Source organism: Copidosoma floridanum, unplaced genomic scaffold (genome assembly GCF_036245765.1).
Source record: "Copidosoma floridanum isolate Cflo_tuat_1 unplaced genomic scaffold, Cflo_Japanese_pri ptg000005l, whole genome shotgun sequence".
Lineage (NCBI taxonomy): Eukaryota > Metazoa > Arthropoda > Insecta > Hymenoptera > Encyrtidae > Copidosoma > Copidosoma floridanum.
In genome coordinates, this window is record NW_028321882.1 from 8244679 (window position 1) to 8269612 (window position 24934).

A 24934-nucleotide genomic window follows, 5' to 3' on the forward strand; every position below is an offset into this window, starting at 1 on the left:
AATGAGAGTTAATAAGTGGATTAGTGAACAAGTGAGAATCGTTTTAAAGTGTAAAAATACTCATTGCTAGATCAAACTTTTACAGTAACTAAACCTTTGCAAAAAGTCTTTTTGCTGTTTAACTTGCACGCCTAAAGATCACTGTAAGAAAACCAACTCATATTGATTTGAGTGTACTTGATACATAGAGGACTCCTTTATATGACCTCCACTATTCACATAGAAATTAGTGCTTAGACAAGTGCTAGTTATTGTACACTGACACTGACAGCTTGATGCGCAAGATTCGTGGTATAAATGTCTCCAATATTATAAAACAAGACATCAAAATATTCGATACGTCAGATTACTCACTGATCTATTATTTTAATCTACTCTTGGCTTATAAGCAGTTATTGGAGTAATAAAGGATAAATGTTGTGGCAGTTTTGTGGTAGAATTTATAAGATTGCAAAGTAAGATGTATTGCATCCGTGGGCAAAATTAGTAGCCGATTACAAAGACAAAAATGTCACAACAGCTGTTATTAACACAAAAATTAGCTTTAAACACTATAAGAGTTATCTCTTCAATAAGTTTATAGTTATGTGTCAGCCAAACAACTTTCACTTTAGGCTACATTTTGTTTCTCCCGAGAAACAACAGAAAGTAGCTCTTTGTTTACAAGATGATGATTATTATGTACTCTTAGATGACACAGATACGTTACCATGGGAATATATTTCTACAGATGGTGAGGTCAGACAAGGAATAGAGGAAGATATGGTAAGATAAGAAAAAGAACTGGGAGGAGAAAAAAAGGAAGAGGGGGAAGAGCTACATCTTCTAGTAAAATTCATTCTATTGTTTGATAAATCTCATTTACTTCCAGACACTATAGATACTCTACCATTAAAGTATGAGTTAATGTACGATAACATAAACAGAACGATTTTTCAGATATCAATGAGAAAGGAAAAAGTGGAAGAAGTCAATAAAGAAAGGGTAGGTTATAAAGAGTGTGAAATAGTGGGAGCAGTTAGTAAAAAAAATTAAAAAGTGAGAACAGTATTCAAGCTGGTAAATGAGCAGTTCAGTTCAGTTTGGAAGATCTTTTGATTGTCCAGAGAGCATAGGGACAGACAGTCCTTTGACAAGCATCCAAAACTATAATAACCACTATTTTTATTGTAAGTATTATACTAACTAACTTAGATAAACGTTTCAACTAATGTATAACTATTATTTTAAAAAATGGATCTTACATTACTTAACAATATTGTTGGCAATATCTACTTGCCTTTGAAGAAATTGCCTGAGCTAGAGGTTAAAATAAAGTATCTAGTTACTTTTGTTCAGCGTGTTACTAAAACGCACGGTCGTAAGGTACTCATTATCATCAACAAAAAGTTCCAAATTATTCTACCTGATCAAGTCTCAAAAGCTCTTACAATAATAGTGAGTTATTTTATATACTATGCGAAATATTAGATCAACAAAGTCGATTCATTTTATGTTTAGGTGATTTTGAGTTCTCACAGTTATACTTATTATTATACTTTAAGACGTTGTAAAAGTCTTTATAAATGTAATTATCAGTAAAACTGTACCTAAATGTTCAATAACTTTACAGAGAAAATCATAGAAAGGTACCATTGTAGTTAAACTACTTACGAGAGAGCAATGGTTGTTGCTTTCATTTTTCTCTTTTATCGTTTTTAATTAAAACTTCGCACTATTATGAGAATCGTAAAATTCCAACAACATGACTTAGATTTTGTTACCATATTTTTTCATATTTTTCTTTCATAAGGTATACGTCTAAATACTTGACTTTTAAGAGCTCATATTCCTAAAAGCCAACAGATTGCCTTTTTTAACCTTTAAAATAGTAAGTTATAGATGCTGTGTAAGACATTCCGTCAATTGTTAATATCTCAGTAGATGAATTTGGTATACCCTTTCTCAATTGCTTGTTTTACTTTACTTATACGTACTTTAGAATTTACTTTAAATTTTAACTTTTTCTTAGATTACTTACTATGTGAGTAGAACTTTTTTTAAAAGTGTGCTTTAGTAGCTAGTGCAACATCTTCTAGCATTCGTACATCATATTTTAAACTAGGGTAGTTACGTCAAGCCAGTTTGTGAAGCTCATCCACTACCATTTGCTTCTAACGATCCATCCTTATTGATAGCTCATTAGTGGTAGAATAATCTTAGAGATAACGTTATTTTTATGTGTAGTTAAAGAAAAAAGATAAACTTTTTTTCTTTATTAAGTCTTCTGGAGTATGTAAGGCATTTGAGATAGAGATAAGTAGGGAAATGGCTGACTGCCATGCTACAGAGTGTGCCCACTTTTTTCCAGTGGTTCGAGCGCCCCACCACGGCAAAGAGGCCAAACCATGTGCACATTTTTTTTTATTTAAGTAGCACGGTAGGGGTATAAGAGGAGTGGATTCGCGTGAAAATGTCCATACAGGCGCATATCTTGGAGATGCGTGAAAGAAGTATACCGAATGGGCGCCTACGAGGAGAGGAGTGGAAATGTTGGCTATATAGCTGTACAGCCGAGCGCACAGCCTAAGCAAGCGACGACACGAGTTTTTTTTCTCTTTTAAGTCTTTTGACTGTGCATCCGAGTATATGCTATGTATATTTAACTGACTTGCTCTCGCTGTGGCTTCAATGTTATCTATAAATCTTATTTAATTAACTCGTGGAATTAAATGCTCATTAGTTATTTGCACAGACTTTCAATTTCAATACATTATTTTTTAACTCTCCCGTACTCTTGACATTTCCACATCCACTTATGTTTTTAAAAAATAAATAGCTTTAAATATTCCTTAAGGTTTTAAGTGCAGCATGTACTACTAATTTATTAATTTTACACATCCTAACTGCTCTGAACTGTAGGAGAAGCTGTGGAGGATATTCATAATTATATGTGACTTTGAAAGAGAATTTCCGTGTTTTTTGGATAGCCAAGATAGATAAGGCTTATGCCACTTCCTGGAGTGCTTTGCACTTAAGGGCTTAAATCCACATCATGGTAGTTTTTTTTTTTTTTTCTTAAATTTATCATTTTGTCTCTATTTCTTTTACTAATGTTTCGTTTAAAGATATATATGTGTTGTCAACATTTTTTTTCGAATACGTCAAAATAAATGTTGTTACTTTGATACTTCTTGTTAGTGTTACGTCCGAACTTTAAAGTAACGGCTGGAACTCGTATATTCGTTCTACAAACAGATAAATTCAATATTTATTTGTCAGGAACCAGCCGTCAGCCCAAAGGCCTTATCAGGTCTTACTTACAATATGCTTTTCTTTTGAATCATTGATTCGGCATTGTGGTGTTAGGTTTCAACGAATGATATGTGAAGAAAGGCCGCCAAGGTGGCATTGACCTGCTGTTTGAATTTATCTGATGTAATACGGCCGTAGCGTATTTTATTCGTCACTTTATCTTACGTCCATGTTGTGTCTCATCTGATGATTTAATAATTCAGTGATGCCGAAAATAATTAATTTTACAAAAAATTTAAATTATGAAGGTTTAGATTCGCGTATACAATGTTTTAACAAGTTTTTATTTTTCTTAACTTAACACTTCTATGATCGTTGTTAACTGCTGCTTGCGCGCACGCAGTCACAAGATCTTACAAAGTTGACCGCACTAATGATCTTAATCCTACACGAGAGTACTCGTGGTGATGGAAATAATTAGGCTGCTGCTTTTAACGTTGGAACCCAAGTCGATGGTCCTTTCTTTCTTGTTCCTCCTTGATTCACTCTTTAGGCGAGTTTACAGTGGCCTGGTTTGCTCGAGCTTTTCTCGCACAGCTTAGTCACCGAAATAGGTCTTACATTTGCTTGAAATGCATGCTTTCAACATTTAGCTTAATTACCGAACTAAGTCTTACATCCACTTAAAATGCACTCTTTTAACACGTAGCCTAATCACTGAACTAAGTCTTACATCCGCTTAAAATACGCAACAGAACTTACTATCCAACCTTTACAAATACTTTGGAGCACTTGATAAAAAAGAAAAGCCAATTTTTGGTATGTGCAAGGAGTTTTTATACTCTTGCATTCAAAGAGAACACGTCAAGTTGGGGATCCAAACAACCAATCAGAGCTTAACCCAATTACTCTTAACTTACACAAGCATAAACGTGGTGCAACTACTATACCGCGAACAATGGTAAAAATCACTGATCTCTCGATTTTTACATTTGGTACAGTTGATGTTGAAACTATTTACGACATTCACTGTGGATTATTCTCAGTAATAAATGTTGAAACTGCTGATTGTTTTCATTCTTGCAGACATTTAGGGCAAATTGATTTTTGTAAGATAAGCGCTCTATAAGATTATTTGGAAATTGCACGCGTAGTTAGAGTTTTGCGACGCCAGCTCTTTTCAAAAAAGTCAGTTGTATGTCACGAGATTACAGAAACAGCTATACAGCTCAATGTTTAACAATCGCTGAGCATTCGCTTTTTATAAGTTCAAAATGGAGCTGTGTATTTCGAAATAATGAATATTACGTATATAACATGGGATGTCACATTAGCAAGGCAATTCCATATTTTTATAATACTAAAATAACTTTTAAGGATTGTAACATAACTTCTGCATTTTTTAACTCCTTAGAAATTATGAACATCCTATTTACCAAAAATACAAGCCGAAAGCAGAAGTTTGAATTAGAGTACAATTATTAGCGCCTGTCTACTGCTATTTACTTAATATTGAAATTTTTATCTGTTAATAAACTTGATGAACGAAATAGAAAAAGGTTTTGTAAAAATTTTAAAATAGCTTGCAAATCTTTAGTAAGGTGTGCTAATTTTATTTATTTTTAGACTGCCAGAAGAATGATTATAAACAAAACAAATTGATGAATAAATAATAAAAGTTATTTGGCAAGATTCTGAGAAAAAGTATATTTTTCATAATGCCGTAGTATTTTGTTAAAAAAAAAAAAAAAAAAATGAATTACCTTCGAGGGTGATGATTGAAAAGAAGCTATTTTTAGGCTGTAGATTGTTAAGGAAGTTTAATCACTGATATTAAATGCAGAAAAAGCATTGTAATACTTTTAAGAATGATACCATCGGGTGAGTGCAAGAAAGAGTCTTTTTAGAGTAAAAGTGAAGAAAGAGCCTTTTTAAATTTTCGCGCTGAAGAAAGTCTTCTTAAACTAAAAGAAAAAGCCTTTTGAACAGAGGTTTACTCGCACTAAGGTGTATTAAGCCAGCGTCGATTGTTATATTTAAGCCCAATGAAACGTCGTTTAAGATTGTCCTTCGACATTTTTAAATTCTTATTTGCTCCTTACCCAGCTCTCGGTTAGTCATGTACCCCTGTACGAATCCACACATTTATTCTATACTGGAGAGGAAAACGAGAACTTCAACAAAAAGACATAAATGCCTTTTTAACCAATTTGTTTACTTCTATTTTAAGGTGGTTATGTATAAATTTTTTTAGATCAACTATATATATACACACATGAACGTAGTACCAACTTAAAATGGGAGAAATCAAAATTTAAAGCTCTTTTTCGTATTCAGTTTGAAAAGGCTTTTTTGCGCCATTTACTCTGAAAAGACTCTTTTTTATGCTTACCTGACAAATTATTTAGAGTCAGGAATTGTAAAAACTAAAAAAATTTTTTAACTACTAATGTATGTATCAATAAAAATTAAGTCTGAGTCTATGTTTGCTAGCAAAAACTTTGATCAAAAGTTAAGGGGGATGTTGTGATATTATATTACCTTATATGATAACATTTGGAAATTTTAAAAAGCCTAGATTCACTGTTTTTAAAAAATTAAATCGCGAAGTTGGCCACTTGTACAGATACTCTTAAGAAGAACTTGTTGGAAAATGCACGTTTTTACTTTTAACTATTAAAATTTTCTTGAGAATCTTTTAAAAAACTAACAAAGTAAAGCACTTAGCAGTTGGGCAGAAATAAAACTATCACCAGTAATTGAACAGTCCAATATTATTAACATTTTCGAATAGAAGACGCTCTCAAATAAAAAGAAAAAGTTTGTTTGTAGTTCATCAATGCATCATAATGCCTGATAAAAAAATTCATCTTAAAAACTTTTTTTTCGCTTTTACGTTACAAAAAAATGTTTTAAATGCGAAGCATGTAAGATTGCTGTCCAAAAATAAATACCTTTAATAACATAGGAGTGTTTCTACACTTAGGACTTGGACACGGAAAAAAATGCTAAAAATTATTATTTATAGTTAGGCATAGAACATTCAAGTTATTTTCCAACTAAGTTGATCAGAGTTAAACACATAAAAAAATAAAAATAACACTGTCCAAGAATAGCTTCCATTCAATAACATAAGATTTTTTCTATACCTGGTACTTCAACAGTAAAAAACACTTAAAATTATTGATTGTTACTGAATATAACATGTTAATGTTACTGTTAAAAACTAATATAAAGTTGAATGATGACCAGAAACTATACCATGTAGTAAAAAAAATTATAATCATTGAGTAGTTGAGAGATGTGAGAAAGCATTTTAAAATTAGGTGTACTCTAACCTCCTTTTTATTTGATTAATATGGGGTATCCAACTACTGGTCCCAAGTTTCATGTTGGCCCCAGTTCCTAGAGACTGGTGTCCAGATACTGGGTCTGGATGATTTTTCTTCAATATTAATTTTTTCCGTCTTAATCAACCTAATATTTCTTTTCCTTTTTTTTCTAATAAAAGAAAAAGACTTTAAGACGATTAGTGCGATGTTTTTTTTAACATTATTTTTTCTTAGTTTCTTATAAATCAGCAAAAAAAATTTCGACTATCAAAAGTGTTTAACTACTGGGTACATTACCTTATGTTATTGTGTATTACAGTTAAAATAAGTATACTGAAATTGGCAAAGCCTATCTTCACCGTTTTTAAAGTATAAGAGTTTAAAGTCCAGTTACAACGTTACTAGAATACTAGTACAGTCTGAGACGAAAGTTAGGTTAATTGGTTGTTTTAACGTTTGTGTTTACTTTCCTGGTCATTTTTCTGTTCTATACATCTAGTTCTTAAATTATTTACCTGTTTAGTTCAGAATTATCACAACAAAGACATTTTTAAAACAAATATTCAATTTTGAAGTTCACTGTACCACGACAACCCCCTTCAAATAGTATTAATATATATACGTTTGTAGTGCAATATCTTTGAAAAATCAACAGTTTCCTTAAAAGTGGACCAATTATTAATCCTAGTTTTCCATTTTTTTCTCTAAATCGTGAAGTATTTAAACTATTTTTTCCTGTATTTAAGTGCCTTCTTTTTTATGATTAATTAATTAGGCTATGATTCTCGAAAATTCATATGTAGATTTATAAAAAGAGGCATTTTAAAGATTTTAAAGTTAAGCTACTCGTCATCAAGGTTCCACGAGCTTTTTAATAAAAACAACCTGTATCACGTAGTTGAAGATACCGATAATACGACTGTGCTAATATAACTACAAAAAAAAGTTAGCTGCCTCGCGTTGTATAGCTAGAGGTGTTTTTTGATGGTCTATCTTATCAACTACAAACAATCTAATAAATTTATGCAAATCATTAAGTGTTGCATAATATGTAAAATTAATTGACTGATAACGAGAGTTAAAAGTGCAATTTTAATTGTAAAATTCTTACATTTTTTATAGTTATTCAGCTATAAAAATATTTATAGTGCCACCTCCAAACAGAAAAAAAATTTTTGTTAACTGTATGTGATTTACGCACTGTCGAAAAATTTTGGTAACTATTACTTAAAAATTACAACAAAAATTTATTGTTAGTAGAAAGGTTAATTGTTAGTAGACAATACAACTTTTTTTTTTTAATTCATACTCTAAGTAACAAGTGTTGAAAACTTATATTTCTTGAATAAAAAAAGCTTTGTTCAGTCTCTGTAAAACTCTTTAATCTAAAATACACACTATTTATAATGACAAGAGAATCTGCTCTAATGTGTGTACGTATATGGAGTACGAATTTTGTCAATGCAATAACCACAATGTATTGATAAGGGCTATAAATATAAGCTGAAAAATATAACATTTACACGTAGATAAGTATTGACGTATCAGTTATACTTTACTGGTAATAATCATACTTGATATAATCGTAGTAAAAGTGTGAGTTTTCTTCTGCCTTCAGCATTTTTTTGGTTTAAATAGGATATTTATGATTTTTTAGAAGTTTTAAAATGCACAAATTATGTGACAATCCTTAAAAGTTATTTTAGTATTATAAAATTATGGAATTGCCTTGCTAACAAGAAGTATCAAAGTAACAACATTTATTTTGATGTATCCAAAAAAAATATTGACGACACATACATTTTTTGACGAAATTTGAAAAAAAGAACTAAAGACAAAATAATAAATTAATCAAAAAAAGATTAAAGGAATATCTACCATGATGTGAATTTGAGCCCTTAAGTGCAAAGCACTCCAGGAAGTGGCATAAGCTTTATCCATCTTGGCTATCCGAAGAACATGTAAATTTTCTTTTAAAGTCACATATGTTCATTGATATCCTCCAGAGCTTGTCTTACAGGTTACAGCAGTGAATATTTGTAAAATTAATAAATTAGTGGTTAATGCTGTACTTAAAACCTTAATGAATAGTTAAAGCTATATATTTTTTAAAAACATAAATGGATGTGGGAATGTTAAGAGTATGAGAGAGTTAAAGAATAATTTATTAAAATATAAAATCTGTGCATATAATCAATGAGTCTTTAGTTTCACGATTTAACCAAATAAGATTTATAGATAACATTGAAGCCAGAGTGGCAGCAAGTCAGTTAAACATACATGGCATATACTTGGTTGCAGAGTCATAACACTCAAAAAGGAAAAAAATCTTGTCGTCGCTTGCTTTGGCTGTGCGCTCATCCTACAGCTATACAGCCGACTTTTTTACTCCTCTCCTCCTATGCACACATTTGGCATACCCTCTCCACGCATTTTCAAGAAATGCGCCTGTATGGATATTTTGATGGAAATTCACTCCTCCCATACCCCTACCGAGCTTCTCGAATAAAAAAAAAGTGTGCCTGGTTTAGCTGCTTGACCGTGGTGGGGCACTTGAGCCACTGGAAAAAAGTGGGCAGAACCTGTAGCATGGCAGTCAGCAATCTCCCTACTAATCTCTGTCTGAGACAGCACCTCTGTAACGGTTTTAGTTTTTTCCTGTATTTTACTATTTTTGCAAAAATAATTTAACATTAGATTTATTTAATCTGGCTCATCCATTGTAACTTTTTTTCATTAGGTAAGTTAATATTCATAGCATCATTAGGATTCATAGCTCCTGCCTTGTTGCACAATTTATTTTTTCCTTAATCATACTGTGCGTCTGAAATGACTTGATACTTAATACTAGGAGGACCTTGACTACTATTTTTATTCTTGGCTAGCTAACGTCTGAAAAAGTTAATACTAATCTTAATAGTCACTTAAATGTGTACATGCATTAGTATATATACTTTTACTTTTGCACTTCTTTGAAGATTTGTAGTTTCTTATTATTATGGTTATACTTTTTCTTTGATTTTTTAACTATGAATAACCAAATTGATAACCCTGTTTTTTTCCAATGTTTATAGTCTAGATTTTTTTCAAAGGTTTCTTTTGCTTCTAATAGTTGACCGAGAATGCTTTTTTTTGCTCATACATGTTGACGTTGTAACGTCTTGTGATTGACTTAGTACAGTCTGCTACATAGGTTCAATATTTATAGCAAAATTGTCAAAGCTCTCATTGTAGTGGCCACTATTTATCTTTATCGATAACGACAAACAAATTTGTATCATTACTTGAGAAGTTTAAACATAGATTCTTTAACGTATTATAAAACATGTCAGACTTTACGTTGCTATTACATACATGTTGATTAACACATAGATAAACTTTACCTTGGCAAAGTAAAACTTTAGTATTAATTTTATCTTAAGAAGTTTTGGTACTGTTTTGTACGTCTGACAGAAGGAAAATAGGATAATATTTTTATGTCTTTTCATACAGTTAAGAGCTCTTATATTGTTATGCTTTTTGCATGCCATTTCATTCAAAATAATAATATAATCGGGTAGAGCTTGATCTGGGGATACTACTGCTGTATGTTCACTGAACAAAAGTATTAAACGTTATTTACAGGATCTAACAGCCCTTTTAAAAATAAATATTTTAGTCGTTTAGGTGATTTTTAATGCATATAAATATTTTTAAATATCAACTCATCATGATCTTCAATCGGTGCCAACATGTTTGCTTCGTAACAATTACATATATCTGTGGCATCCCATGACATTTGCTTAATGTGTATTACTTTAAAACACAGAGTTTTATTTTTAAATCACAGAAACCAAAAGCTCAGCGATTAAGCATCGAGTAGTACACCTGCTTTTGCAATTGTGTAATATGAAACTCACTTCTTTTAAAACATTTTACCGTCGCAAAGCTTGAACTACGCAACCAATATCCAACAATCTTATAAAGCGCTCATCTTACAATATCAATTCGCAGTGGTACATCCAAGATTGTAAGTAATTAACTAATTTAACATTTTTTTTTGCGTGTGGCCACAAAAAAAATTATGCACAATTTCGACAGCAACTTTTACTCAATATAAAATCGTGAAGATTAGCAGTTTAAACCATCAATTACTGTGAAATCATTCTACGACAACTGTGCCCGTGTCAATCGAGATTATAAAGGTTGAGCTATGATTAGTCATTTGGATTCCCAATCTGGTGTGTCCTCCTTAAAAACAAGAGTAAAAGATCTTTATGCACATAACAGTATTTACCCTTTCCCTTTTTTTTAAGTGCTCTAAAGTAAGCATTATGGTTGGAGAACGAGTTATGTTGTGTCTTCAAAGCGAATGTAAGATTTAGTTCAGTGACTAAGCTGAGTGTTCCAACCGTGCATTTTAAACAAATATAAGACTTCGTTCGGTGACTCAGCTGTGTAAAAAAAGCTCCAGCAAACCAGGCCACTGTAGACTTGCCTAAGAAGTAAGTCAAAGAGGAAGAAGAGAAAAAGGCCATCAACTTGGGTTCCATCCTTAAAAGCAGCAGCCTAATTATTGCAATTGCCACGAGTACTCTCAAGGAGGATGAGGCTTATCGTTGCACTTAATCTTATAAGATCTTGCAACTGCATGCACGCAAGCGGTGGCTAACCAGCGATCATAGAACTGAGTAATTTTGAGAATTACAATAAATTGTTGAATCATTGCAAATGTGAATTTGAAACTTAAAGTTTATATTATTTCTAAGATTTATTATTTTCAGCTTCACAAAATTAATTAAATTATTAGAGAATACATAATTTGGTTGTTAAGTAAATTTATTCTCAAGAATCTTATAAATTCTTTATTCTTAAAACTTGAATTTAAATTTTATTAATAATAAATCTGAATGACAAAACTAGGCCTTGAACTTGTTGGGTAAAATATCAAAAATATGGTAGTAATAATGCTTATCTCAACAGATTCGGTAATCTGCTGTCATCTACCTATTGTATTATGTACCAAGAATATAATTAGATAAAACACAACCATTAAAGGGATTTTTAATCTTATTTGTGCAACTACTATTATTTGGATTTAAAATTCCTATGACTAAGAATGTAAAAAAGTATATAAGGTAATATTATATTAAGCTATCATTTACTTACTCTTTCATTATCATGGAAGAAGTATTGACACGTAGTCTGGTACTTTTTCCACATTAAAAAGGCAGTAACATTTACTTGTCAAGTTACCCCTGAAATACAGCTACTTTCTTGGCCGAGTTGAGATTTAGATTTCTTATTTCAATTGAAATATTAAGTAAGGTAATAATTAATTTGTATGTTGTTAATCTAGTGTTTATTTTACAAATGGGCAGCTACAAAATTAATGACATTAACTCTTTCTTCGTTAAAGTATGACAGTCTTGAGATATGAGTATAGCTATTAAACCTTTACATAATACGCTCTAAAGTGTTACAAAGTAAACTATTTAAAAGTCACATTATTAATTATAAGCAAAAAAGCTCTTAAGGGCATGTCCCTAAGTAAAGAAATTTTAGCCTGCTGGATGCTTATTACTTTAGATTCATTTTTTCAATTTCATTTACTAACCCCCTTAAAACAATTAATTAATACACAAATATTAGAAAAGTGAGCAATGCAAGATTAGAATACTAGAAGAGCACTTGCTAGCATCTTAATTCTCCGTTAAAAAACAGACTTTCTTCTATATCAAGTACATTACATGGGCCAAACCACAATGACAGGTACGCAAAGGTGGAAAATTCAAACGATTAAAGTGAGTAGCATACGCTTTCTGCCGTGACCGATGAGTAATTCTGGTGTTAGCAGTGTGGGATCACTTTTAGATGGAACTGTGCCAACTGGTGGTGAAGCCAACTTAATGACTAGATGCGTGTACATGCATGTATTAGCTTTCACTCTAGTGAAGCGCATCAAATCATTTCATCTGGGTTAAACCTTAACGATACGTACAAGAAGCTAGCAGCCATTAGACTGAAGCAGTAAAGGGTCAAGCACTATGACGAGATCGCTGACTCTAAGATTGGGCAGGGCACACATTCTCTAGACTTTCTGCTGCAATGTGTGCAGGTATTCTTGGCTCTATTGTGATCGGAAATTATCCCGTGAGCCTTAGATGAGGCTAGTAAAGTAGCGTAGTAAGTGCGCAGATGGTTGGTAGAGCAGGGGCGAGGCATTTTTTTTGGAGATTTGCCAACGAGAAGGTGCCCTGTTTTTAAGGCCTCGAGATCCTCCAGATAATCGAAGAAGGGCATGAGTGGACAACAGTTCAACATCATCCGAATCTCTGAACCTTGCAGGGGTGGACAATTTTGCGAAGGTGAGTTTTCACCAAGTTGGCTGCATACTTCCAGATTCCACTAAAATAATAGGCTGTGGGTGGAATATAACTTTATGTTATAATCTTTACCGTGAGGGTGCCCTGAATACGGTTCCAGTTGAATTCAGCCTCTTGAAGAAGATGACTCAGCTCACGATTTGTACCTTAAAAATTTGTGCCATTTTCGCTCTAGATCTTATGGGATCAATTTTTATGGTCAGAAAAAAGGGTTAGAACACCGAGGAAGCTCTATTGAGAGGTCTTCCACAGCCTTAAGATGAGTCGCCTTGGTGCGAAAGTAGACAAACAGGGCAATGTAGCCATTAATGATGAAGAGGATGCGTCCTTTAAAACGGAGAAGAGTATATGGCCCACATATTCTACTCAACAAATGCTAAAAGGTCGGCCTGGAGTGAGTTGCTCTACCACTAATGGCACCATGGCTTAAGGTCATGAACGAGCGTTCAGCTAAAAGCACACAATGCACTGTCTGATCACATCGTGGATTAGAGACTGCCGTCAAACAATTCAGACACACTAGAGTACTCATGCATGTGTTGACTGAAAGCCTCCATGCACTGATTTTGAGTGGGCGCATGGGATGATTAACCGTGCAAGGTGGCTTTGGCCGTTGATGATTATTAGGTACTGCTTGTCACTTCTTAATAGTGAGTAGCTAAGTCCACCCTCGACTCTAAAGCAAACATTCTTATCCCTTCTGGAGCCTAGGTGGATAAGATCACTAGAGTTTAGACTTCACCAAGCTTGAGTTCTCAGATCCTCAGAGAAGTGACGTAGGCTTAATGGGTATCTATTAGGACGTGACAACTCAACACGCCAGAAACAAGCTCGTGTGCGTGATTGATCTTATTATCGACAAATTCATCGTTTGTGGGGCCAATGGAGTATAGCCAACTTAAAATTACCTGCAAGTCCGTCTATGCGCAGCAGTGGCTGAGCATAATGTCAAGGTTGTTGCACACGAAATGAAGAAGATGTGCTGCTATAAAAAGCCGCGTAGAGCTCAAAACGAGGAATGGTCATTCTGGCAGTTGATTGTTCAGATGGAGTCAGGCTCTTGATGGTGGAGAGCTCAGTTTTGTCCCATAACTAGCGTAAGGATACATTTCCCACCTCATCGACGGCTTAACTGGAAATGCAAATCGCCATAGTGAGACCTGACACCGCCAAACTCGTGTAGTAGGATTGTACACGTCAGGTGACGGCCAAGCCATCGGGGGATGCAGATGTACTGGATTTCGTTTAAACACCTTATGAGATCCTACCACTGTTGGGCCCATGGCTTCTGGATGGGCTCATACCATCCAAGTCTGACACACCAGAGATCTTGAACTACTAGCTTAGCATGAACAACAAATGGTGCCAACTATCCAACTAGATGGAACATTCTGTCAAACTTAGCAAGGGTCTCACATTCAGTCAGTGAGGCTATGAAGACATTTGGCAATATCTTAAGTTAAAAGCGATCATCGACTGGGTCCTAAGCTGCTCCTAACTTGTTTACTAGACCGTCTGTAGACAGTTAAAGCCAGTTGAGTTGAAGTTAGTTGGTTTGAATACTATCTTTAAAAAGTTCTTCAATGTTTAAAACCCACTTTTCGAGGTTGAATTCTCCCATTATCAGAAGTTAGATGAGCTGGTCTCATCGATTGCTGCTGTTAATTTATTGGTTTTAATAGGGAAATCATCAATAAATAGCTATTCCTGCCCAATTAGAACAGTCTTTGAAAATCTAGATCCCTCATCTCTCCATAGTTGCTGCAGTGTTCGAAGGATAAGGTAGGGAGCGCAGAGCTCACCTTAAGTTACGGTCTAGAGAACGTACTATTATTCCTCTTCTGTGGTTAATAAACTCTAGAAAAATTTGCTAAAAACATGTGTGGAGAGCGACTTAGGTCTGGCGAGGTATTTTCTTAATATCAGCATAGTAAACCTTTTCATAGGGTCTCTCACGGGCGACGACTACCACGAGTTCGATCTGCAGTTTTGGTCTCTCGTGCGGGATATTATTGAGACTGTGGTCAGACAAGGTAAGCTTTGATACAACGTTTAATACGACCAAAAATTTTTCATTGTTATCGTACTGCCAGATTTTATTGGGTAAAATATAGCATGGGAGTACTGATTAAGTGCGCTGCTTCTACGGACTGACAAGTTGCATGTGGCTCAGAACGATAAACTTCCACATAAATTCTCGTCTGCGAACTTTGACTCCTTTTGCATTTATTTTTGTATGGCCAAAAGTGTAAGGTAGGCTGGGGTCAGGTTTTCTTCAACTTAACTAATGCTTTGAGCATTTAACGGAAGGGGAACGACGAGGCTTCTAAGTTGCTCTAGATCTGTGTCTTAGCTGATTATATTGAAGATGGTGCAGGCATTTAAGAGCAAGTTTTTATTGAGTTGTGACTCCAGGATGGCTCCACAGGTAAGGACCCAGCCATAGATGGGGTTTTGCGCTAGAATGTGTTCAGTACGAATGATTCTTGAAATAAGCAGTTGGCAGTTAATATCAGCACCGATAATTAGCTGCACTGCCCAAAAGTAGCAGAACCTGGGACCACCGAGCTTTCACTGGTCGAGGTCCAGACTCAAGTTAATCGCCAAGGATTGTGAAAGAGTGAAAACTTCTATGTGTTTTAAATGTAGGCCTTGATGCTTAGCATTTGGTAGGGCTTTGGCCCTTGAAGCTGTATCCAGTTACGACTCAGGGCAGTGTCTGTTTGATCGTGAGAGACACTCATACCTCCGGCGTAAGCTGTTTGCATGAAAATCTCCAGTCGCTGTGCAAGGTCCCAACTGATAAATAAGCACTCTAAGCAAGGGTCAAGCAGAGCACGCACTACGAGGGACTTCCAGCATCTGATACGGATGCAAATAAGAAACGTAGGTTGTAATCGTGCTAGTAATACTGATTAAAGTAAAGGTAGGGTTTCTGCGTCTGAGCCTGTGTAAACGGGGCCAGTCACAGTGTTATTAAGTGCCACTTTCTTGAGAGGGACTCTCTTATTGTTGATATTTCTGCCACTAATTCTCGTTCTATCGTGAACCAATAAATTAAACTATCCACTACAGGCTGTGCTGCTGAACTGCGATGGGCAGTTCTGGGCATAGTGTTTTGCTTTTAGACAATTCAAATACAGAGACTGGTCTATAACAAACTTATAACGCTGTGCTAAGTCAAACTTTTTCAATGCGAGGCAGTGGCCAAGATAGTGTGACGGTTGCATGACAGGCAGTGAGAGTCAAGAGCATTAGTAGCAAACAATTCGACACGTTGTAAGTCATGACGAGTATCCTCGTGATCGTGACTTTCTCCAATGAATGCTTGCAGCTTATTTGTCTCCAGGGGCTTTATGGCGAGGCACCGTCGCTAAAAAAATGAGTAAGTGCAGTGTAAGAAGCCTTACCGTGAGATTAACTAGGCTCCTCAGAGTGCTTGCCACTTAACCAAAGCCTGAGCCATACCTGCGCATTGATGAGGAGCTTTTGGGCTATAGAATAAACGTCACCGTTTTTGAGAACACGTCTTTGACAAATTATTCATGCTTCTAGTCCTTTTTCTGTATGAGCTGTATATAATTGCTTGTAAACAATATCCAGTAACCTTCAAGGAGGGTGAGCTGACTGTCGATTAGTTCCACCATCCATTGTTTAATTGGCTGACTCGTTGGGAACGTATGAGACTACTCAATCTTCTTATAAAGAGTCTGCTGATCCTTTAACATCCTTATGCATGAGAGTAAGATTTGAGGTTAATTTACCATCGAGGTGCATCTAGTGCTTGTGACGGAGTGAGACTGAACTTTTACTGCTTCCCTCTGCTACGTACTTATTCGAGAAAAGGTAAAAGTATAAAAAGATTCATATGAAGGGGAAACCAAAAACATAAAAGGGAGAGAGAGACAAAAGCAGCTCATTCTTGTCACACTGGACTAACAAAGTCGTTTGATTAATTTATATAGCCTCTGAATCCAAGACAATTTGATTGATTGGTAGACGAAAATAACTGAGCAACTGACAGCTGCATCACCCTAGTACTTAAATTGAAATGATGTCCATCTTTCGCTTGTTTGCTAAGCAACTCAACGTGATCTGGTCCTGCAAAATAAGGGGATAGCCGTGAGCCATCTCTTGCTATCCGTCAGGCAGCCGTGTGTGTCCTATGCACCGTTGCCGTATCATTTCTTGGTTCAGAACACCGGAGCTAGTCCTTTTATTTCTTATGACATAAGCTTACCGTTAACTGAAATATGTCTCGAAGGACCAACGTTGTTTAGTATGAAAATTTAAGCCTTTTAAATGCGTATCACTTCAGTTTTTTTTTTTTTGATACACCAATCTTTTAACAAGAAATTGAGACAGGAGTTTTAGAAAAGAAGGAAATGTAGGAAAAAAACACTAGAAGAGCACTTTCTAGCCTCTTTCTCCTACATTAAGACACACATTTTCTTTTCTACAAAGTGCGTGCAACATGGGACCAACAGCAAATATGGGTATGCAGAGGTGGGAAGTTCGAACACTCTTTACTGTTATGTTTTACTAAGCGAGTGCTTCAAAATAACTTAACCATACCTCAGACTCGCCTGTAGCTAGTGTCAAGGTTAACGCTTCACGACTAAAGTACAACATTACTAGTGGAGCCTAAATAAAAAAATTATAAAGTACGCACTATTAACGAATTCTTGTCAGTTATACCACCAGGATATAAATATATTGAAGTCCCTTGACAAATTATTTGTGTACCTTCAGTTGAAATGATAATATGAATTTATATCTATACGTTATCGAGCTTGGAAGCTGTATGAGTATCTCCTTCTACTTACTCCATACAAATACATATGGACCATTAAGACCTCTTATCAGTTATACAAGCCACAATATGTACCCTTAACTTTCTAAGCAAACCAAAGAATCAGAGAGCAATCAGCCAGATTCGAATATTATAACATAAGCCCGATAAGTATAAGAACACAATCTTTTGTGTGTGGTGTCGGTAGTAAAGGCTTGTGACGTAGTATAAAGCTCAGTTTGTTGATATGCTTACATTAAATCTTATTTTAATTGTAGTGCATAATCTCGTCAATTCTCTAGAATATATTAAATACAAGGTACTAAGTACCTGTCTATTGTCAAGTGATGATAAATATGACATGTTCCATGTGACGTTACATATCCCTTAAATTTATAGTGGACCGTTAATTTTAATAGGAGCAATGAGAGTAGCCCATTTGCTAGATTGCCCTGGTACTAACATTCTTTTGTTTACTTAACCATTTAGATCTTTTTTTATTAATCCTGTTACCACATATGCTACGATTCGAGTTTACTCACTTTTTAATTATAAATGCAACATTATATCCACAGACTGAGAGTCTTAGATTTGCTTTATTCGTTTTTTAACAATAACTGAAAATATTCTCCTTATATCGATTGGTATCAGTCTGCTAGAAGCAACGCCTAAAAATGTCTGTAATCATGTACGAAACTACGTTAAAATGTGGTATATTCCATAAATAGGCCGAAAATTATACCAATTATAGATTGCTTGGCTGATAAATGTTAAATTTTTCGTAACTGTAAGGAAGTTATTCCAATGTTTAACAATGTAATGTAGTTGAAAACATATTTAGTATTAAAGGTTTCTCTTTACGAAAATATTTAGATAATATTTTTAAGTAATAACCACTTTTGAGATGTTATATCTCCTACAAAATATACTGATAAAGAATATGCAGATTTAATGGAGCTTAAATTAATACTAATAATAATTTAAGTAAATATTTGACTAACGTAAAGGTAAGGATAGTATTTTTAAAAGTTTCTGATTATTTCTTTAAGGATCAAGTTATTTTTTTTTAGTGTATAACATAACAATAAAAATAGGGATTATATGATGAACATTTAATACGACGCATTTTCCTTCAAATTTCTACTGTTCAATATAATAAATACTCCATACAAAAAATTATTGCAAGCTATATATATATACTGTTATCTGGTTCTAAATTATTTATGAAAATAAAATATGTATGATTTGAATACTACCACATTTTAAGAATACATTTAACTTCAACAAATTGTAAGTTAAACAGCTTATTGTGATATTTTTTTAAGGGTCACCAGACAGTAAGGACTTTAAAATCCATGACTTACATTGTACTGGGACAAAAAACTCCATAGTACAACAGTTATATTTGGTGATAGTATATTTATTAAGCAAGGCAGAAAGTACGCGCTCAAAGAGCATGGTTGTTGTATGTTACTGGCAAGAAGCACTATCGCATATTAATTTAATACAATAATCTATTTTCATTAATTTTTTGTTCACTTTCACATTATTCATTAACATAATAACCAAATACATAACGAAAAAAGACTATTTAACTATTTAGCACATTAAAAAAAAATACAAGAATATTTCTTTTCCTGCTCAGTGACTTTTAGTCTAGTTACTTACGAAGGTAAAGCGTACATTTGATGCATATTATAATGATACAAAGCCAAAACGTGCAACATACTTATTGCATTGCCGTCAGTTTCACTTTGTTTAATCACAAACTTATTTAATTTAGATAATATATGAAACAATCACTATTTTTGGAAAATCAACTTAGTTTAAAATCAAGTAGCACAGAAGCGTGATAGAAAAAGTTTGAGAAAGTAGACAAAGTATTGGTAAACTCGCTATTTACTTTAGATTAATACGTATAATCAAATTTTTAAATATAAAAAAAAGGTCTTTTTAAAATTAGGTCTTAGTAAAACCATCCTAAAATTATAAAATAATCTAAATAAAAAAATGTATGTAGAAAATCAACATTGTACATGTACGTAAGTACCAACAGCCAGTAAACTGAGACAGACAAGACGTTACGTTGCTGTGGTAGAATACTTACTTAGCACCAAATTTTAAATATGAATAAAAATTTAAATATCTAGAAAACATTAATATCCAATTATCCAAACCCTTAATTTCGTGCACGTTGGAAGCGAACACTTCAATTTTTGTATCTTAATTAAGATTTGTAATAAATAAACTATTCACTGGGAATGAATTGTATTATTTTTTTAATACTTTAGCTAAATTTTGTGATAAAGAGTAATTGGATTTCTGTAATAAGCTGAAAAAAAAATTACTAAAAACTTTATAATAAAATAGTTAAATAAAAAAGAAAGAACAGGAACAAAACACAACACATGAAAATTCTTAAACTTGACTATTTAAAAGAGGTTATTTCATTTCGTGAGCATACGAACCATTCGTACAAATTAACCTCTACACACATTCATATATTTATAACATGTTTACATAAGCAACTTTAAGTAGAAATTAAGTGTCACCTTTGTAGATCACCGTGGCTATGTTGTACAGACTTCATTTCTATCCAGAACTTTCTAACATAAGTGGTATCTAATGTTATTAAGTTTTATAAGAAGTAGATGTTCCTCTGAAATAGATTTTAACAAATCTAAGATATTAGTAAGTTTTATGTGTTGATTTAATATTTTGTAAGGAATTTCTGAAGCCTCTTTATACTGGCAATGATTGGTGATCTTCTAAAGAAATCAGTAGCCTTAAAAAGTTCTGAAAGCAAAATAAAAGAACGGTAAAGTCTCTTTTTTTTTGGTGCAACACATATTTCATATGATACTCATATTATAATACTGCTTAGTACTTGTAGTGTAACAAAAATAAGCTCAGTAATATTAACTTTTGACTAGTACGTCATGCAAACCTAACATTAAATACATCAATGCCTTGCTATGTCGAAAGTATATGAAAATGTTTGGGCAAAAAATAATATTAATAAGAGGACTCCAAGAACAGTAAAAATAATGCGAAGAATTAATAAACTCCAAGGGCTTACTGTTCAGTCTTTTATTCAGTTGACAACGTTTTGACTGCACTTAAGGCAGTCCTTTTCAAGTCTAAACTATGTAGAGCAACGTCCACTTAATATTTAATAATTTTTATATCTGCTCTAATATTATTTGATATTAAGTGGACGTTTCTCTACATAATTTAGACTTGAAAAGGACTGCCTGAAGTGCAGTCGAAACGTTGTCAACTGAATAAAAGACTGAACAGTAAGCCCTTGAAATTTATTAATTCTTCGTATAAAAAAAAGTATTATATTGTTACATTTTGTTTAAGTCCAAGTACTAAGCAGTATCATAATACGAGTGTCATTTAAAATAAATGTTGCACCAAAAAAGAGAACTTGACCGTTTTTACATTTTGATTTCAGAACTTTTTATGGTTCAGATTTATTAGAAAGAATACTCTTTATTACTAATTCATAAAGGCTTCAAAAATATCTTACAAAATATGAGATCAACACAAAAAACTTACTTAAAATTTTAATTTCTTTTAAATGCTGTTTTTATAGGGTTATACATACATTCGTAGCATGAACGCAGTGCAGTAAACTTTATTTATCTTTTACATAAATATGCAAAAGAACGATTTTAACGTCACTGGTGCTCCGTAAGTGAATATTATCGCCCGCTACGTGGGCGAGATTTTTTACTTAGTGAGCACCAGAAGACGTAGAATCGTGTATGCACTACGTTCAGAGAAGAAAAAATGCCCTAGATCTCATATTCATTGTTTCTTCATGTAAAATCTGCGACATTCTTAACCTTGCTCACTAAGTGCGTAATGTACTACAATCTAATAACGTAAGTATGACCAAGTTTCATGTAAATATACATTACTAGAACAATTATTAATAACGCATTAAGAAAACTTTACTTAGTCATTTAGTATACGTCTTAACATTTAGTTTGTTCACTAATACAATACAATTCGAGTTCTAAATCATCTTAAGTGCAACGATCACGTATTCAATATACGTACTGTATTGTAAGAATTATTTTCTCAATTGTTTGAATAACAGTAGTCCAGACATAACTTACATAGTTCAACAGCTCAATTTATTTTCATCCTCTGTTGTTTACTAATCTTTTTAGATCCTTGTCTCACTGGATTCGATAACTTGATTTATCCGTACCTGCAAAATGAATTTTAAATAAAAATCAGCTTTTTACGCAGTAGTTTAAATGAATTAGCTGTAGGGTTTGTCTGTCGATTGGAATAAAATTGTGTTAACATTGAGAAAGTTCTGATAGTTATGACAAAAATACATACTTCGAGTGATGTAATTGTTACAATTTTGTTTTATTCTTGAATACGCAAGCTACAAAATTTTTAAGAGATAAGACTTTGCTGATAGTTTTTTGCCCTCCACATATTAGAGACAAACTCAATTTTTACAATTTTCAATAACTTTTAAGTTAACACTACAATAAATAATCAAGCAAACAATAATTTAGTTGTTGTAATAAGAACTTGAAAAACTCTAAAATTTTCAAATGAAATCTTACGTCACATCTAGCTTTATTTTATATGAACATTGATTACAAACAGTTTTTTACTGTCATTGTTTCTATTAACTAGACAAGAAAAAACTCAACAGTAGCTCTCTAGATCCCTTTTATAAAGTAAACTTATTTTATTTTTATTATTTCTACAATTTAATGTGCTTCACTTTCTAAAAATACTTTAACCGTGGGATCTGTCTAAGCCGATGGTAAAACAAATAAAAAGACAATGGTCAAGTGACAATTAATCTTTGAAGATAGGGTAAGATATTTTCTGTTCATAAGTATTTAATTATATGGTAAGAAGAAAATGATATCGTATTTCCGTCATTAATTAGTTCAATTTTAAAAATTTTTTGTTTTGCATCATTATTTACTTTGTTCTCATATTTATTGGTTATTGTATGTTATACATACTCGATAAGGACAGAAGAGGATCAGATAGGTACACCAGACGACCAGACATTCCCAGACAGATACGGGACGATACATGCCAGCCAGATGGCCAGATTCATATCTCTGTTTATTACATTCATGAATGTATCTTTTTTACTTGTTTATCTTACATGATTTTTCATGTTTATTCGGTAAATCTATGCCAAGACTCGATTGCATCTTCCGAAAAAAAATCATGGAGAGTCGAATCTTTCATGTGATTTGGGAACCATGCCTAAACAATGTATGCACACTTGGACTTTAACTAACCCACGAATGCAAATTATAGTATATGAAGTATCTAGTTTAAACAAGTTCTTTTAATTTGTCTAATAAAACTTTTTGTCAACATCTGAATAAGGCTAATACTATAAAAAAATTGACTACATTTTTTGTTTGTGCCTTATGCTTTAGCGAGTTTTTATGGATTATAAAATCATTTTCTAGCCAGATAACAGGTATTTGTAGTTTCTTTGCCTTGAAAAATTTGATCTCCTCTCATACTTTATGTGTTGTGCCAACTTTCTTAACTTCGCTTCTTTGTATTTTAAATCTACCTAAAATGAATTTAACAAAATGATTATTAACAAAGTAAACATAAAAATATGCTATAGCTTGGAAAATTTCTAACAGAAAAAAAAACTGCCCATAATACTAGTAAACAGATCAATCTACTAAAATATAACTGAAAGACAAATTAAAGCAAAAGTAAAAAGGCAGTATATTTTTGGCATTTTATTAGCTACATAAGATTTTTTTTTTTCATATTATAATTCAAGAAATAAAATAAAACATATCAAACATAACGTATCTTACCTGACTTATCTTTTATCCAGGTTTTTGGTGTAGTTTTGTATGCCAAATGTAAGAGGTTTTTAAATTGTTTGATTAACCAGTGGAAAAGACTTATTCTGAATTTCATACCATAAATATTTCCTGCACCTACTGTAAAATTTAAATCTTTATTATTCAAACTATTTATAGTGAAAAAGCACATTGAACATATCTGAGTCACTATTTCCAACAATATAATCATTACACTTTCCGTTACATAGTGTTGTTAATATGGTGAACTTAACATTAACAGTTTTTCCATTAAATAATTTGAAATTTTTAGTTACAAGAGCATTAATTTCTGTTTCTAACCTAAGATTTGCCATTTTTGTAGCTTTATTCTAATTTTTTTCTATAGGATACATATCAACTGGCATAACAGATATCACGATTCTACTGGAACGTAACTGCTTTACAAAGCTTTTCTGCTGCCTTGTTTAAAATAATTTGCAGTGGTACGTAACATTATGATCTATAGTAAAATGGTATGGGGTAGACAGTCATATTTAGCTTCACGAATAGCAATGTAACCTGGATATACTAGCGTGGTGTCAGTTAAAGTATGGTTGTTCAGAAAAAAAAAATTCTACTTTGCTTTTATAAGGGGGGGGGGCAGGGGTAGGGCAGGAGTGACAATCTAACTTTAGTTAAAAACTGTATTGAAAGACTCTCAAAATGCAACTATTTAAAAATAGAAGAAAATAGAAGCAACTGTTTAAAATTAGTAGACATAGAAAAAAAAATTTTTTTTTTTATTTCTTATCAGTGGCAAAAAATTGCTTTAAGTTAGTTTAAAAACTGCTCCACTTACACCGTCAGATGGCACGAGGTGGCATAGGGTAGGGCAAGCGTAGCCTGATGGTTATGTAGTGCTAAGTGTGTAGTTAATTTGTCAGTATTTTCATGATTAGACTAATGTTATTTTTAACTAAATGAAATAATTGAGAATTTTCTGATTAGGAAATTTTATTTTTTTCAGTTAGTGGACAATAACCTAGAATGAAATTCACATGCTTTTTTTTAATTTTTACGAATAAACAAATATAACTACGTAATGTACTTAATGTGTATATCCATACATATATTATAAAACTGTCATGAACAGATCTGTTATTAACAGATTATAATTTTTAAAGACACTCGATACAATTGACACCAAGTGTAATTAACTACGTAAATCACTAAATACTGCAAGGTGGCACTCAAAGCATCTTGTATTTTTAGGATAAGGTTAGGTATAAAATCAGCAGACGATCCTCACAGCTGACTTACGAGCGTTACGCATGTAGATAATATGATAGAGGAAGTGACCAAGCCATGACCGCATACAGATGGTAAATAGAGAAA